The sequence below is a fragment of the Pan paniscus genome, chromosome 6 (assembly GCF_029289425.2).
Source record: "Pan paniscus chromosome 6, NHGRI_mPanPan1-v2.0_pri, whole genome shotgun sequence".
Classification (NCBI taxonomy): domain Eukaryota; kingdom Metazoa; phylum Chordata; class Mammalia; order Primates; family Hominidae; genus Pan; species Pan paniscus.
Genome location: NC_073255.2, coordinates 93,870,326 through 93,887,605, shown reverse-complemented (window position 1 = coordinate 93,887,605; position 17,280 = coordinate 93,870,326). Strand labels below are relative to the sequence as shown.

Genomic DNA, 17,280 nt, shown 5'->3' with positions numbered 1-17,280 from the left:
CAGTGGCCTAAAGAAGGGACTTCTTGTTGTATTGAGGAGTGGGGAATTAAAGAGATTTGACTCCCTTTAGTATTGGGGGCAGTCCGTTCCCCAGACACTGTGGCCTCTGAAGTGGAAACTGAAAGCTGCATACCTGGGAAAGAACTTTCTAGCAACAGGCAACGGCCTTCAGTGGAAGAGGGAGGGCTGGAGGTGTGCCCAGTACTTGGATGTTCATCTGTCCACAATAGCTTTTTGTTTTTTTAAAAAAGCTAAAATGGAAATGGATTTTATCATAAAGGATGACATTGTTTTCTTCTACAATTAATACATGTTCATTGTATAAAACCCAAAAAGCAGCTAAAAAATAAAGTGGGAAAGGAACTACTGGTAATACTTGTCCTCTCTTGCATATTTCATAGGTTGAGAGAATGAAGCCTGCTCTGCAGGTTATCTGCTACTGTAACAATCCCAGCCCTCTCCACTCTGGTGGCTTTTAGGCTATTTCTGTTCCTGTCTCCCGACGCTGGGGGTTGACAGGACTCAGCTGGGTGGTTACATGCCCACAGCTCCCACTGCAGTCACTGGAGGCTTGGCTGGACTGGAGCACGCGAGGCTGGTGTTTGGGAGATGTCCGGACAGCTGGCCTTTTCCCCGAGGTCTTGGGCCTCTCATTCTTCGCAACACGTCTACAGCAAGGTCCATATGTTTGTTGAATGACTCAGTTCCCACAAGCAAAAGCAGAAGTTGCCAGGCTCTAAGGCTTGGGCTGAGAACTGGCCCAGCTTCGCTTGCGCTGCATTCTCTAGAGTAAGTTACAAGGCCCCCAATGACATGGGCAGGAACCACACAAGGGTGTGGCTGCGGGAGACCTGACTCTGGTGGCCATTTATGGAGATGAGCTGCCCCCCACTTCTTTCACTGTGTGTATTTGCCCTGGTCACTTTTCTAAATTTTTCTTTAGAGACAAGGTCTCTGTCGCACAGGCTGGAGTGCAGTGGTGTGATCATGGCTCACTGCAGCCTCCAACCCCTGGGCTCAAGCGATCCTCCCACCTCAGCCTCCCCAGTAGCTGGGACTATGGGTGCCTGCCACCATGCCCGGCTAATTTTATAATTTTTTGTAGAGACCAGGGTGGGGGTGGCCAGGCGCGGTGGCTCACGCCTGTAATCCCAGCACTTTGGGAGGCCGAGGCAGGCAGATCACGAGGTCAGGAGATCGAGACCATCCTGGCTAACACGGTGAAACCCCTTCTCTACTAAAAATACAAAAAATTAGCTGGGCGTGGTGGCGGGTGCCCATAGTCCCACCTCCTCGGGAGGCTGAGGCAGGAGAATGGCATGAACCTGGGAGGCGAAGCTTGCAGTGAGCCGAGATTGTACCACTGCACTCCAGCCTGGGCGACAGAGCCAGACTCTGTCTCAAAAAAAAAAAAAGAGATCAGGGTGGGAGGACTTGCTCTGTTGCCCAGGCTGGTCCTCCTGGCCTCAATCAATCCTCCCACCTCGGCCTCCCAAAGTGTTGGGATTACAGGCATGAGCCACTGTGCCCTGCCATTCTTTTCACAGCTGGATAACCTTGAGGGTGGATAACTCGGTGTTTTCGTTTTTCACTGCTGTAGAGAGCAGAACTCTGAGCGTGGTACTTTAGCATTGTTTCCTCCTGGTGGTTCTATATGCAGAGCACTATGCTGGCTGTATTTGGGGTGCATTTGCCATTTTATGGGATCCTTGCAACAACCCTGACAGGACCTGGGACTCAAGCTAAGTCAGGCTGTGTCTTGGTTGAGGGTGGTCACTACCTCTCTCCATAAACCAGGGGCTACCCCTTAAGAACCTCCCAGAGAGTTCACTCAGGATACTCCCACTAAGGTGGGAGGACTGCTTGAGCCCAGGAGCTTGAGGTTGCTGTGAGCTGTGACTGTGCCACTACACTCCAGCCTGGGAGACAGAGAGAGACCTGTCCCAAAAAAAAAAAAAAAAAAAAGAAGCCCATTTCTGGTTCCATCTCAGAAATTCAGCTCTAGCATCCTAAAGGGAGGACCTGGAATGTAGAATATCCTAGATTCTTTCAGATGATGATGAAGGGGCCTGGAGATACTGGCTGTCCCTGGGCTATTCACCCTCTAGCTCCTGCCTTCCAGGGCTAAAGACGAGTCAGGTACTGAGAATCCACAAGACAAACGCAGAGGAAGTACCGTGGGACTCCAGAGGAGGGCAAGGTTACTTCATGTCTTGGCAGAGCATCAAGGAGGACTTCCCCTATCAAGATCTCTAGGAGGAGGGAAAAGGAGGAGGAGGAGATGGCATACGCTCTGGCTCTGCAGGCTGGGCAGGATTTCAACCAGCAGGGAGGGTGGGATGGGCGTCATAGGCAGCTGCCGGAGCAGACAGGCTGAAGAGCTTGTGGATGGCAGGAACAGGGCGTCCCAGGAGCTGAGCAGGATGGTGACATGGTGGCCAAGGCTGCTCACACTCCAGCAAGGGCGGGTTGGCGGGGGGGGGTCCCTGGAGCCTGCTGCTGGGCCCAGATTCTGATTTTTTTAATTTAAATTTTTATTTTATTTTGAGACGGAGTCTTGCTCTGTCGCCCAAGCTGGAGTGCAGTGGTGTGATCTCGGCTCACTGCAACCTCTCTGGCCCAGGTTCAAGCAATTCTGCCTCAGCCTCCCAAGTAGATGGGACTACATGCACGCCACTACCACAGCCAGATAATTTTTGTATTTTTAGTAGATGGGGTTTCTCCATGTTGGTCAAGCTGGTCTCAAACTCCTAACCTCAAGTAATCTGCCCGCCTTGCCCTCCCAATGTGCTGGGATTACAGGCGTGAGCCACCGTACCCGGCCCAGATTCTGCATTTTCTAGTCAGCTTCCCAGCAATGCCTGAGCTGCAGGTGCACACGAACTAGGAGTGACGTGAAGGCAGGGACCACTCGGATGCTAAAGACCAGAGATGGGATGGCGGTGAGTAGGAGCGGGGATGATAGGGACATGGAGGAGAAACAGCATCTCCCAGCCCCACTTCTGCCACCCAGAACTCCATCAGGAAGTTGTCAGTGTGGATGAAACTCACCACACCTCTACTTCCAAGCTCCAATTATCCGTCCTCCCATCCTTCTGGCCACCTCCTCACACAGAACTCCTGTCCTCCTCTGTGAGGAAAAAAAGACCAGTGGCTGCATGTATGGTGTTAAGGACCAAAATGATGTGGCCAAGGCCTTTGCCACGAGAAGCCAAGAACCAGTCTTTGTTTTTTGTTTTGTTGAGACGGAGTCTCGCTTTGTCGCCCAGGCTGGAGCGCAGTGGCAAGCTCTCGGCTCACTGCAACCTCTGTGTTATGAGTAAAATGTTTATTCAGAAACAAAATGCTTCTTCCCCAGTACTGCAAGGAAAAATCAGCATTTAGACAAAGAAGTTTTCTCAGTAAGGTAATTTTACTTTCTGGAGAAAAGAGGGAAGCAATTTTTATCCTTTATGCAGCTTGTCCTTGCTGCTGTGTGTTGTCTCCATTGACTGGAGCTAGAAATTACAATTTAAACTGAACCTGATTGGCTAACAACTTAAAACACTGCTAAATAGGTAAAACTAATGGAGAATAAAGAAAAAGAGGAAGTTGTTTATGAAAAGACATAGACAAGTTATAACATTTCCTGCCGGACGCGGTGGCTCACACCTGTAATCCCAGCAGTTTGGGAGGCTGAGGTGGGTGGATCACGAGGTCAGGAGATCAAGACCATCCTGGCTAACATAGTGAAACCGCGTCTCTACTAAAAAAATACAAAAAATTAGCTGGGCATGGTGGCACACGCCTGTAGTCCCAGCTACTTGGGAGGCTGAGGCAGGTGAATCGCTTGAACCTGGGAGGCAGAGGTTGCAGGGAGCTGAGACTGTGCCACTGCACCCCAGCCTGGGCAACAGAGTGAGAGACTGTCAAAAAAAAAAAAAAAAAAAAAAAGGACATTCCAAAATAAGGAACGCAGCAAGCTAAGACATCCCTGTGAGCACAGCCAGCAAACATACCTTGGTTTAAGTACAAGAACATAGACTGTACTATGTGCCTGTAAGCATGTGTAGCACAAATATATTGTTTAAAGTACAAGGACATAGACTGTACTTACTCTTTTCTATCTAACAGCTACACAGTATAGGGCTTAACAGTTATTAGCGCAAAGCAAGGAGGTCTCAAGGAAGCTAGTTTTTAAAAGAAATTATTTCTAAAACTTATGATTTATTCTTTATGAAGAAGGGAAACTTTGAAAAGGAAACTTTTAACATTGTACACTCCGCCTCACGGGATCAAGAAATTCTCCTGCCTTAGCCTCCCGAGCAGCTGGGATTACTGGCACCCACGGAGAGACCGCTGTCAGGCAGTGGCTGGGACTCTTCAGGCCGCCGGGGAGCCGAAGGCAGGGCCTGGGAGGCCTCACTTCGAGGAGCCTGGGGCCTACAAAGGCTGCCAGGAGCTGGGCAGGAGCTGGGCCGAACGTGGCTGTTGCGAGGCAGGAGCTGGGCCGGCAGGCGCAGCCGGCAAGGAGAGCTGGGCCTGGAGGGGCTGGCTGGAAACAGTTCTGGGCCTGGAGAGGCTGGCCAGAGGCGAGAGCCGGGCCCGTGGAGCCTGCCCACAGGCAGAACATGAGCCTGGCCTGAGGTGGCCATGCTGAGGCAAGAGCTGGGCCTGGCGGGGGTCCACTATGAGGAGGCAGAAGCTGTGCCTCTAGTCCACGGGCCTGTGACAGGCAGGAGCTGGGCCTGGCGAGGCTGACTTCAGGACACTTTGGGCCCGCACAGGCCATCGGCAGGGGGACAGGAGCTGGGCCCTGGAGGGGCCCACTTGAGAGCCTTGGACGGGAGACGCCGTCGGGGCGGGCGGGAGCGGGGCCTGGAGAGGCCACCGTGAGGCTTGAGCTGGGCCTCCAGAGCCCAGTGTGAGGCAGGCGCTGGGCTTGTGAAGGCCACCGGGAGGCCGGCAGGAACATGGCCGGGGAAGGCCTCCGTGAGACAAGAGCTGGGCCTGGGGAGGCTGCTGCGAGGCCACAGGTGGGCCTGGAGAGCTGGGCTGGAGGAGGTTTCGGTCGTACGAATGCTGCCGGGAGCTGGGCCTGAGCCGTGTCAGAAGCGGCTGTCTGCAGGCGGGGGCTGGGCATGGAGGTGCAGCCGCGAGAGAGCGCCGGGCCTGGAGAGGAGGCCGGGAGGCAGCCGTCGGGCCGTGGGGGTGGCTTGCCGACTTGGACCTGCAGAGGCCGCCACGAGGGAGAAGCCGGGCCTCTGAAAGAGACCGTTGCGAGGGACGAGCTGGGCCTAAAGAGGCCATCGGGACGCAGGAGCCGGGCCCGCGGAGGCCGCCGAAAGGCAGGAGCCTGGCCTGGGGGAGGTCGCAGTGAGGCACGAGATGAGCCCAAAGAGGCCGTCGGGAGGCAGGAGCCGGGCCTGCCGGGGCTGCCGCGAGGCAGGCGGCAACGTGGCCCAAGGAGGCGGACGTGAGGCAAGAGCCGGGCCCGGAGAGGCCACTGTCAGGCAAAAGCTGGGCCTCTCCAGGCTGCCGGGGAGCCGAAGGCGGGGCCTGGGAGGCCTCACTTCGAGGAGCCTGGGGCCTACAAAGGCTGCCAGGAGCTGGATAGGAGCTGGACCGAACGTGGCTGTTGCGAGGCAGGAGCTGGGCCAGCAGGCGCAGCCGGCAAGGAGAGCTGGGCCTGGAGAGGCTGGCTGGAAACAGTTCTGGGCCTGGAGAGGCTGGCTGGAAACAGTTCTGGGCCTGGAGAGGATGGCCAGAGGCGAGAGCCAGGCCCGTGGAGGCTGCCCACAGGCAGAACATGAGCCTGGCCTGAGGTGGCCACGCTGAGGCAAGAGCTGGGCCTGGCGGGGGTCCACTGTGAGGAGGCAGAGGCCGTGCCTCAAGTCCAGGGGCCAACGACAGGCAGGAGCTGGGCCTGGCGAGGCCAACTTCAAGACGCTTTGGGTTCGCACAGGCCATCGGCCGGGGGGCAGCAGCTGGGCCCTGGAGGGGCCCACTTGAGAAACCCTTGGCCGGGAGACGCCATCGGGGCGGGCGGGAGCGGGGCCTGGAGAGGACACCGTGAGGCGTGAGCTGGGCCTCAAGAGCCCAGTGAGAGGCATGCGATGGGCTTGTCGAGGCCGCCGGGAGGCTGGCAGGAACACGACCGGGGAAGGCTGCCGTGAGGCAAGATCTGGCTCTGGGGAGGCCGCTGCGAGGCCACAGGTGGGCCTGGAGAGCTGGGCTGGAAGAGGTTTCGGTCGTACGAATGCTGCCGGGAGCTGGGCACGAGCCGAGTCAGAAGCAGCTGTCTGCAGGCTGGGGCTAGGCATGGAGGCGCAGCCGCGAGAGAGTGCTGGGCCTGGAGAGTAGGCCGGGAGGCAGCCACCAGGCCGTGGTGGTAGCTTGCCAACTTGGGCCTGCAGAGGCTGCCACGAGGGAAAAGCTGGGCCTCTGAAAGAGGCCGTTCAGAGGGACGAGCCGGGCCTAAAGAGGTCATAGGGATGCAGGAGCCGGGCCCGCGGAGGCCGCCGAAAAGCAGGAGCCTGGCCTGGGGGAGGTCGCAGTGAGGCACGAGATGAGCCCAAAGAGGCCGTCGGGAGGCAGGAGCCAGGTCTGTCGGGGCTGCCGCGAGGCAGGTGGCAACGTGGCCTGGGGAGACTGACGTGAGGCACGAGCCGGGCCCGGAGAGGCCGCTGTCACGAGGAGCTGCGCCTCTCCAGGCTGCCGGGGAGCCGAAGGCGGGGCCTGAGAGGCCTCACTTCGAGGAGCCTGGGGCCTACAAAGGCTGCCAGGAGCTGGGCAGGAGCTGAGCCAAACGTGGCTGTTGCGAGGCAGGAGCTGGGCCGGCAGGCGCAGCCGGCAAGGAGAGCTGGGTCTGGAGAGGCTGGCTGGAAACAGTTCTGGGCCTGGAGAGGCTGGCTGGAAACAGTTCTGGGCCTGGAGAGGATGGCCAGAGGCGAGAGCTGGGCCCATGGAGGCTGCCCACAGGCAGAACACGAGCCTGGCCTGAGGCGGCCACACTGAGGCAAGAGCTGGGCCTGGCGGGGGTCCACTGTGAGGAGGCAGAGGCCGTGCCTCAAGTCCAGGGGCCTACGACAGGCAGGAGCTGGGCCTGGCGAGGCCAACTTCAAGACGCTTTGGGTTCGCACAGGCCATCGGCCAGGGGGCAGCAGCTGGGCCCTGGAGGGGCCCACTTGAAATAGCCTTGGGCTGGGAGATGCTGTTGGGGCGGGCGGGAGCTGGGCCTGGAGAGGCCACCGTGAGGCATCAGCTGGGCCTCAAGAGCCCAGTGTGAGGCAGGCACTGGGCTTGTCGAGGCCGCCGGGAGGCCGGCAGGAACACGGACGGGGAAGGCCGCCGTGAGGCAAGAGCTGGGCCCGGGGAGGCTGCTGCGAGGCCACTGGTGGGCCTGGAGAGCTGGGCTGGAGGAGGTTTCGGGCCTACGAAGGCCGCCGGGATCTGGGCACAAACCGAGTCAGAAGCGGCTGTCTGCAGGCGGGGGTTGGGCCTGGAGGTGCAGCCGCAAGAGAGCACTGGGCCTGGAGAGGAGGCCAAGAGGTAGCCACCGGGCTGTCGCGGTGGTTTGCCCACTTGGGCCTGTAGAGGCCGCCACGAGGGAAAAGCCAGGCCTCTGCAAGAGGCCGTTCAGAGGGACGAGCCGGGCCTAAGGAGGCCATCGGGATGCAGGAGCCAGGCCTGCGGAGGCCACCGAAAGGCAGGAGCCTGGCCTAGGGGAGGCCATGGTGAGGCACGAGATGAGCCCAAAAAGGCCATTGGGAGGCAGGAGCCGGGCCTATCTGGGCTGCCGCGAGGCAGGCGGCAACGTGGCCCGGGGAGGCCAACACGAGGCAAGAGCGGGCCCGGAGAGGCCGCTGTCAGGCAGGAGCTGGGCTTCTCCAGGCCGCCGGGGAGCCGAAGGCGGGGCCTGGGAGGCCTCACTTCAAGGAGCCTGGGGCCTACAAAGGCTACCAGGAGCTGGGCAGGAGCTGGGCCAAACGTGGTTGTCGTGAGGCAGGGGTTGGACCGCTGGACGCAGCCCGGATGGAGAGCCAGGCCTGGAGAGGGCCACTGGAAACAGTTCTGGGCCTGGAAAGGATGCCAGCGGTCAAGAGCCAGGCATGGATAGACCACCAAAAGGCAGGAGCTTGGCCTGATGCGGCTAGGATGAGGCAAGAGCTGGTTCCGGGGGGGCTGGTGTGGGGCAGAGGCCGTGCCCCTAGGGGCCTACAACAGGCAGCAGCTAGGCCTGGTGAAGCCAACTTCGGGATGCTTTGGGTGGGCCCGCAGAGGCCATCAGCAGCAGGCAGGAGCTGGGTCTAGAGGGGTCATCGTTCAGTAAGGGAGCTTTGGGCCGGGAGACACGTCGGGGTGGGCGGGAGCTGGGTCTGGAGAGGCCACCGCGAGGCACAAGCTGGGCCTACAGGGACCAGCGTGAGGCAGGAGCTGGGCTTGTGGAGGCTGCCCGGAGGCCGGCACGAGCGGGGTCGTGGAAGGCCGCCGCAAGGCGAGAGCTGGGCCTGGAAAGGCCGCTGCGAGGCAAGAGGCGGGCCTGGAGAGCTGGACTGGAGCAGGCTTTGGGCCGAGGTAGGTTGCTGGGAGCTGGGCAGGAGCCGAGTCAAAGGAGGCTGTTCGGAGGCAGGAGCTGGGCCTGTGGGCGTAGCCATGAGCAAATAGCTGGGCCCGGAGAGGACGCCGGCAGGCAGCAACTGGGCCGGGGGAGGCCGATTTCAGGAAGTTCTGGGCCTGGAGATGTTGCCAGAAGGGAAAAGCTGCGCCTCAAGAGGCCGCGGTGAGGCAAAGCCAGGCCCAAAAAGGCCATCGGGACGCAGGAGCTGGGCCTGCAGAGGCTGCCGAAAGGTGGGAGCATGGCCTGGGGAGGCCACGGCGAGGCACGAGATGAGCCTCTTTAAGAGGCCCTCAGCAGGCAGGAGCTGGGCTTGCCAAGGCTGCCGCGAGGCAAGCGGAAACGTGGCCTGGGGAGGCCAACGTGAGGCCACAGCTGAGCCAGGAGAGGCCTTCATCATGGCTCCGGCGTTGGGGACCCTGCTCAAGTACATCCAAAAGGACCCTTCCCACACCAGTCTTTATAGTGGTCAAGTGCAGCAGCCACTTAGCACCCAAGGCATGTGCCACAGCTGGCATTTCATCACAATCAACAATAAGTGGTAGCTTGAGTCATTGTGAGGTCACTTCCTGGAAATCAACAGCATCCCATGTCCCATTGGCAAGGAGCTCAGCACGGCCCCTTGGATAACCAAACCTATGCCCAAATCCCATCTATGTGGGTCGGTCTCCTGGGACCCTTCCTGCATCAACTCTGTATTAGTCAGGGTCCAATCAGGAGACATAAACCACTCAAAAGTCCAAAGTCCTAAAATTTAATACAGACAATTATTCATTAAAACAGGGGAACAGCATAATGAGAGACTGGCTAGCACAAAGTAAAGAGAATTCTAGAGAATATAGGACTAGCCAAACTCAGGCATGGTGGTTCATGCCAGCATTTTAAGAAGCCAACGCAGGAGGATTGCTTGAGGCCAGGAGCTAGAGACCGGCCTGGGCAACACAGTGAGACCCTGTCTCTATTCAAAAAAGAAAAAAATTAGCTGGGTGTGGTGGTGCATACTCATAATCCCAGCTACCTGGGAAGCTGAAGTGGGAGGGTAGTTTGAGCCTGTGAGGTCAAGGCTGCAGTGAGTCATGATTATGGCACTATAGTCAAGCCTGGGTGACAGAGCACGACCCTGTCTCAAAGAACAAAACAACAACAACAACAATTTACAGACAGAAAAGAAATAGGGTTAATAAGGTATAAGGAAAGATGTTGAAATGTGACAAAGTAATATGACGGCTTTCATCCATTTAAAATCATCAAACAAAAAATAACTTATTAAATTATAATACCCTGTGCTGGCAAAGATGCAGTGAAATGGGCACTTTCTTATACAATAAGGGGTGTTTAAACTGTATATAAGCCTTTCAGGGTAAAGCTTCCAATTTTTTATTTATTTATTTATTTTTTGAGATGGAGTTTCATTCTCATTGCCCAGGCTGGAGTGCAATGGTGTGATCTCGGCTCACTGCAACCTCCACCTCCCGGGTTCAAGCGATTCTCCTGCCTCAGCCTCTGAGTAGCTGGGATCACATGTGTGTGCCACCACACCCAGCTGATTTTGTATTTTTAGTAGAGACGGGGTTTCTCCATGTTGGTCAGACTGGTATTGCACTCCAGAACTCAGGTGATCCACCCACCTCAACCTCCCAAAGTGTTGGGATTACAGGCGTGAGCCACCACATCTGACCAGCATTTTTTTTTAATAATAGAGACACTGTCTCACCATACTGTCTCCTCCAAGTCCTGGGGTCTAGCAATCCTCCTGCCTTGGCCTCCCAAAGTGCTGGGATTACACCTGGGAGGCACCCAAAACCTTGTCAATTTACATCAAGGACAATGAGAATGTCCATTCACCATGACTCACAGTAATCTTTCTTCTGGAAATACCTTCGAAGACAACTGAACCTAAACAAAAAGTCATCTGCACAAACACAGTGAAAATCTGGGAGTAACTGAAGACAGAGTGGTTAAGCGAAATAAGAAACAGTTATAAGAAATTAAACTATCTATGGTATTTATAGGCACCTGGTAGAAGGTCAGTTAATGTTAGCTACTACTTTTTGTTGTTTTGAGACAGGGTCACTCTGTCACTCAGGCTGGAGTGCAGAGTCCTGATCATGACTCACTGCAGTCTAAGCCTCCCTGGGCTCAAGTGATCCTCCCACCTCAGCCTCCCAAGTAGCTGGGACTACAGGAACATGCCATCACACTAGGCTAATTCATGTATATTTCTGTAGGGATGGTGACTCCCTTGATTTCTGAGGCCTGTCTCAAACTCTTGGCCTCGAGCCATCCTCCTACTTCAGCCTCCCAAAGTGTTGTGATTACCGGTGTGAGCCACCACACCTGATCAGCTGCTACTTTTATATTATACCACTAAATTCAAAATTATTTGTCATTAAAAATTATCATTTTCAAGGCTATGGAACAATATGTGTCCTACAGTGTAACTGTAAAAACATATACGGTCATCCCTCGGCATACAGAGAGGATTCGTTCCAGCCCCCCATCTCTGCATATACCAAAATCCATGCATACTCACATTTCGCAGTCAGCCCTTTGGAACCCATGTATAGGAAAAGTCCAAATATTAGTTGGGCATTGTGGCAAAGCACATACAGTCTCAGCCACCTGGGAGGCTGAGGTGGGAGGACTGCTTGAGCCTGAGAGGTCGAGGATGCAGTCAGCTGTGATAGCACTACCACATTCCAGCCTGGACAATAGAGCAAGACCCTGTCTCAGGAAAAAAAAAAGAAAAAAGGTTAGAAATTGTAATGACGTCTGTTGGGCAAAATTCCATATAAGCAAAGTATAAATTAATGAAGCAATTGGTGATAAATCACTACGATTGACTTTCTGGAGTTTCTGACAATAAAGGTAAGAAAAATGCAAAACAAAGAGATAGAGGGTAAAAAAACAAATTAGGGAAGGATTCTACGTGTTAAATAGGATGACACTGGCCATGTTCATGCAGCAGAGGTATGTCATATTATGACATAACTTCTTGGAAAGAAGTTAGCAGATAAGGAAGTTGACAAAAATGATGAGAGATGCTAAATACTGATAGCGATAGTCAAGTAAACCATGAAGAATTTCCATAACTGACATCAGCAAAGTGGGAATATTGTACAGTGTGTGTTGAAGTTCCTGTACAACATTATTTGCCTTCTGTTTGTTTGTAAGGAATGTATTTACTAAAAGTTCTTCTTGCTGTCAAAAAAATATGTGTAAGTCATTAGAACTTATTCTTCTGTTTTTCTACTTTTATCTTCTGGCCATCATCCCCCAGCCTTAATTCGGAAATTTGTTTATTTTTAGAAAATCGAACAAGTGTTTGCTGTGGTGGCTAATACCTCTAGGATGGGAGGCAGGGGTGGAAGGGTCACTTGAGGCCAGGAGTTTGACACCAGCCTGGCCAACAAAGTGAGACCCCATGTCTACAAAACAATTTAAAGAATAGCCAGGTGTCATCATGTATAACTACAGTCCCAGCTACTAAGGAGGCTGAGGCAGGAGGAGGCTTAGCCTAGGAGTTCTAAGCTACGGTGAGCTGTGATTGCACCACTGTACTCCAGCCTGGGTTGCAAAGGAGACCCCATCTCCCAAAACAAAACGAAAGAAAAGAAGAAAGAGAAAGAAAGAAAGAAAGAAAGAGAGAGAAAGAAAGAGAGAAAGAAAGAAAATAGGTGAAGTAGCAAGTTGTATGTGGCTTACTCTGAATATGTCTAAACTACATGTTCTCAATCTTTTTGAGTCTTTCATCCCTTTACATTTTTTAACTCTATTGAAGATCTCTTAAGACTTTTTCTTTATATAAATAATTATATTAAAATTAGAAAATAACACAAAAAATTTAAAATATTCATTACATATTAATAATAAAACCATTTCATGTTGATATACTACAGGACAAATTTTTAAAATATATATTCATTACACATGAATAATAAAACCATTACAAGTTGACATAGGTAATACATTTTTTTTTTTTTTTTTTGGGAAACAGTCTGACTCTTTCACCCACGCTGAAGTGAAGTGGCATGATCTTGACACACTGCAACCTCCGCCACCTGGGTTCAAGCAATTCTCCTGGCTCAGCTTCCCAAGTAGCTGGGATTACAGGCGCCCAACACCATGCCTGGCTAATTTTTGTGTTTTTTTTAGTAGAGATGTGGTTTCGCCCTGTTGGCCAGGCTGGTCTCAAAATCCTGACCTCAGGTGATCACCTTGGTCTCCCAAAGTCCTGGGATTACAGGCATGAGCCATTGCGCCCATGCTAATATATATATTAATATATATGTATGTGTGTATATATATATTAATATATATGTGTGTGTATATATATATTAATATATATGTGTGTGTACATATATATTTATATAAATATGTAGTGATATATTTATATAACTATATATTTTATATAACTATTATATGACTATATAAATATAAATTTATATAAATTTATATAAATATAAAAATTTATAAATTTATATAAATATTTATATAAATATATAGTTATATAACTATATTTATATACCTATATATTTTTTTTTGAGACACAGTCTCGCTCTGTCCCCCAGGCTGGAGTACAGTGGCACAATCTTGGCTCACTGCAAGCTCCATCTCCCTCCCAGGTTCATGCCATTCTCCTGCCTCAGCCTCCCCAGCAGCTGGGACTACAGGTGCCCACTGCCACGCCTGGCTAATTTTTTTGTATTTTTAGTAGAGATAGGGTTTCACCGTGTTAGCCAGGATGGTCTAGATCTCCTGACCTCGTGATCCGCCCGCCTCGGCCTCCCAACAGATTCATATATTTTTTAAAACACTGTTTAGTCAGGCAACAATACTGGGGAGGAGTCTCCTCATTCCCAGTGATGCAAACCCCACTGCACGGCTCCAGGGTTGCAAGGGCTACAGAGCCAAAAGGCTCTAACTTATGATTTCATTACTTTATTTGTATTGTGAGACAGGGTCCTGCTCTGTCGCCCAGGCTGGAGAGCAGTTGTGCACTTATAGCTCACTGAAGCCTCGACCTTCTGAATTTAAGCCATCTTCCTGCCTCAGCTCCCCACTGGCTGGTACCACAGTTGAGTGCCACCATACCTGGCTATTTTTAAATTTTTGTAGAGTGAGGGGTCTTGCTATGTTGCCCAAGCTGGCCTCAAACACCTGACCTCAAGAGATCTGCCCACCTCAGCCTCCTGAGTAGCTGGGACTACAAGTACACATCACCATGCCTAGCTACATTTCATTTTATTAAATTTTGAAAAATATTTTTATTGAGAGTAGGTCTTGCTATATTGCCCAGGCTGGTCTCGAACTACTGCCCTTAAAAGATACTCCCATCTCTGCCTCCCAAACAGGTGGAACTACAGGCATGAGCCACTGCACTGAGCGTGAAGAGATTTCTTTAATCTACTATCCTATACTTAATAGGACTGGGAAAGGCAGTAGTGTTTTTTAAAATTACTTAATAATTCAGTAAGAATCTAACACGACCTTGACCCCTGCCTTCTCTCACCCCCCACATCCAGTCTGTCAGGAAATCCTGTTGACTGTCTTCAACATGTACTGAAGATCCCCACCCAGCAACTCCCTGGCCTCCTCCCCAACTTCTCTCCTCTGACTATCTCTCACCACCACCACGACCCTGGTCAAGACCACTATCATCTCCCACCTCGATGTTGCCACAACTTGGCCCCCATGCTTCTATCCAAATCTTCCCACAGTCTTTCTCAACTCAGCAGCCAGAGAATGCTTTTAAATCGGCAGACAGATCATGTCGCCTCTCTGCTCAGAACCCTCCTGAATTTCCCATCTAGCCCAGCAATAACCTCCCAGGGCTTACACAGTCTGTACCGATCCCTGCCCAGCAAATCTCTGGCCCGCTGCCCTAATTTTCTCCCTCTCTCCTTCTGCTCCACTAGCCTCCTTCCAGAGCCTCAGACACACCTCAGACACCTTATTCTGTTGTTTCTGCCTACAATGCTCTTCCCACAGCACCTTGGCCAACTCCTTCCCCTCCTTCAAGTCTTTGCTTAATTTTTACTTAGGAGGCCACCCGACTATTCTATTGCCATCTGTCCCCTTGCCCACCATGCTCATTTATTCTTTTTTTTTTTTTTTTTTTGTGAAGACAAGATCTCACTCTGCCACCAAGGCTGGAGCGCAGTGGTGCAATCACAGCTCACTGCAACCTCTAATTCCCAGGCTCAAGCAATCCTCCCACCTCAGCCTCCCTAGTAGCTGGGACTACAGGTGCATGTCATCATGCCTGGCTGATTTCTTTTATTATTTTATTTTATTTTATCTTATTTTAAGATGGAGTTTCACTCTTGTCGCCCAGGCTGGAGTGCAATGGTGCGATCCTGACTCACTACAACCTCCACCTCCCAGTTTCAAGGGTGTCTCCTGCCTCAGCCTTCCCAGTAACTGGGATTACAGGCGCATGCCACCATACCCGGCTAACTTTTGTATTTTCAGTAGATATGGGGTTTTGCCATGTTGGCCAGGCTGTTCTCGAACTCCTGACCTCAGGTGATCTGCCTGCCTCAGCCTCCCAAAGTGCTGAAATTACAGGCGCAAGCCACCGTGCCCAGCCATTTTTTAAATTTTTTGTAGAGACAGGGTCTCCACTATGTTGTCCAGGCTAGTCTTGAACTCCTGGCCTCAAGTGATCCTCCTGCCTGGATTCCTAAAGTGCTGGGATTACCAGCATGAGCCACCATGCCTGGCTTTATGTTCATTTCTTCTTGTGGCTACAACAAACTTTCCTACATTTGTGGCTAAAAACACCACAAATAAACCATCTTACAATTCTTGGGGCCTTGAAGCCCCAACTAGGTCTATTAAAGCTAAAGTCAAGGTGTCAGCAGGCCTGCATTCCTTTTGAAGGCTCTAACGTGTTCTCTTGGCTTTTCCAGCTTCTAGAAGCCACCCCCATTCCTTGGATCATGGCCCCTTACTCCATCTTCAAAGCCAGAAGTGAAGCATCTTCAAATCTCCCTCTCTGACCTCGGCTTCCATCACCACATCTCCTGCTCCAGTTCTGACTCTCCTACCCTATTTCTTTTATAAAGATCCTTGTGATTCACCTGAGGTCAAGAGTTCGAGACCAGCCTGAACAACAGGGAGAAACCCCGTCTCTACTAAAAATACAAAAATTAGCCGGGCATAGTGGCGCATGCCTGTATTCCCAGCTACTCTGGAGGCTGAGGCAGGAGAACTGCTTGAACCCAGGAGGCAGAGGTTGCGCTATTGCACTCCAGCCTGGGCAACAAGAGCGAAACTCCGTCTCAAAAAAAAAAAAAAAAACAACCAAAAAAAAAAAAAAATCCTTGTAATTGCTGAACATGGTGGCTGCCACCCATAATCCCAACACTTTGGGAGGTCAAAGCAGGAGGAACACTTGAGGCCCAAAGTTTGAAACTAGCTGGGACAACATAGTGAGACCCCACCTCTACAAAAAAATAAAAATGAATATTAGCCAGACATGGTGGTGTGTGCCTGTACTCCCAGCTACTTGAGAGGCTGAGGTGAGATGATCGCTTTAACCCAGGAGTTTGAGATCAGTCTGGGCAACATAACTAAATTTCATCTCTACAAAAATGAGCTGGGCATGGGTGACATGCATGTGTAGTCCCAGCTACTTGAGAGGCTGCTGTGGGAGGATCACTTGAGCTCAGGAGGTCAAAGCTATAGTGAGCTATGATCACATCACTGCACTCCAGCCTGGATGACACGGGGAGATTTTGTCTCAAAAAAAGAAAAGAAAAATATATTTGGTCTCTGTCCCTGGTTCCTGGCACAGAGCTTCTAAAGCTTTTATAAAGACCTCGGTGTTAGAGGTGATAGGAGCATCTTTTGTTTTAATATTTGGTCTTTGTCCCAGATTTCTAACACAAGAGCCTTTAAGAACTTTGGGATCTCCAGCATGATAAGAATGCATTTGGGGGTATTGTTGAGATGATGAGTGGCTGCAAGCTCCTAGATTTCTTTAGGAGGAGGGCTGATTGCCAGAAAAAGCAACCACATGATTACAGGCTTGGAACTTCCAGTCTCACCCACTTAACTCCAGGAGGCAAGACTGGCTGGAGATGGACTTAATCACCAGTGGCCAAGGATTTTATCAATCGTGCTTGCATAATAAAGCCTCCATAAACACCCTGAACAACAGGGATTGCAGAGCTTCTGGGTTGCTGAACATAGGAGATGCTGGGAGGGTAGCATGTTCAACAAAGTGCATGGGAGCTCTGTGCCCCTCCCCACTTACCCTGCCCCGGGCATTTTTTTTTTTTTTTTTTTGAGAAAGTGTCTGGCTCTTTTATCCAGGCTAGAGTGCAATGGCACAATCTTACCTCACTGCAACCTAAGCCTCCCCAGATCAAAACATCCTCCCACCTCAGCTTCCCTAGTAACTGGAACCACAGGTGCACGCCACTGCGCTCACTTATTTATTTATTTATTTATTTATTTATTTATTTATTGAGACGGAGTCTAGTTCTGTAGTAACTGGAACTACAGGTGCACATCACCCCACTCAGTTAATTAATTTATTTATTGAGACAGAGTCTAGTTCTGTCGCCCAGGCTAAAGTGCAGTGGTGTGATCTCAGCTCACTGCAACCTCCAACTTCCCGGTTCAAGCGATTCTCCTGCCTCAGACTCCTGAGAAGCTAGGATTATAGGAGCACG

General features: G+C 51.8%; 1 non-coding gene across 1 annotated transcript in view; it reads right to left on the bottom strand.

The window, feature by feature from the left end:
- The window catches only part of LOC100995460 (uncharacterized), a 102,760-nt gene that overhangs the window by 1,560 nt on the left and 83,920 nt on the right, over positions 1–17,280 (bottom strand). Inside the window, exon 18 of the transcript XR_010112621.1 lies at positions 11,130–11,320. This is a non-coding gene — a transcript (uncharacterized LOC100995460). The remainder of the gene's footprint in view (positions 1–11,129; positions 11,321–17,280) is intronic.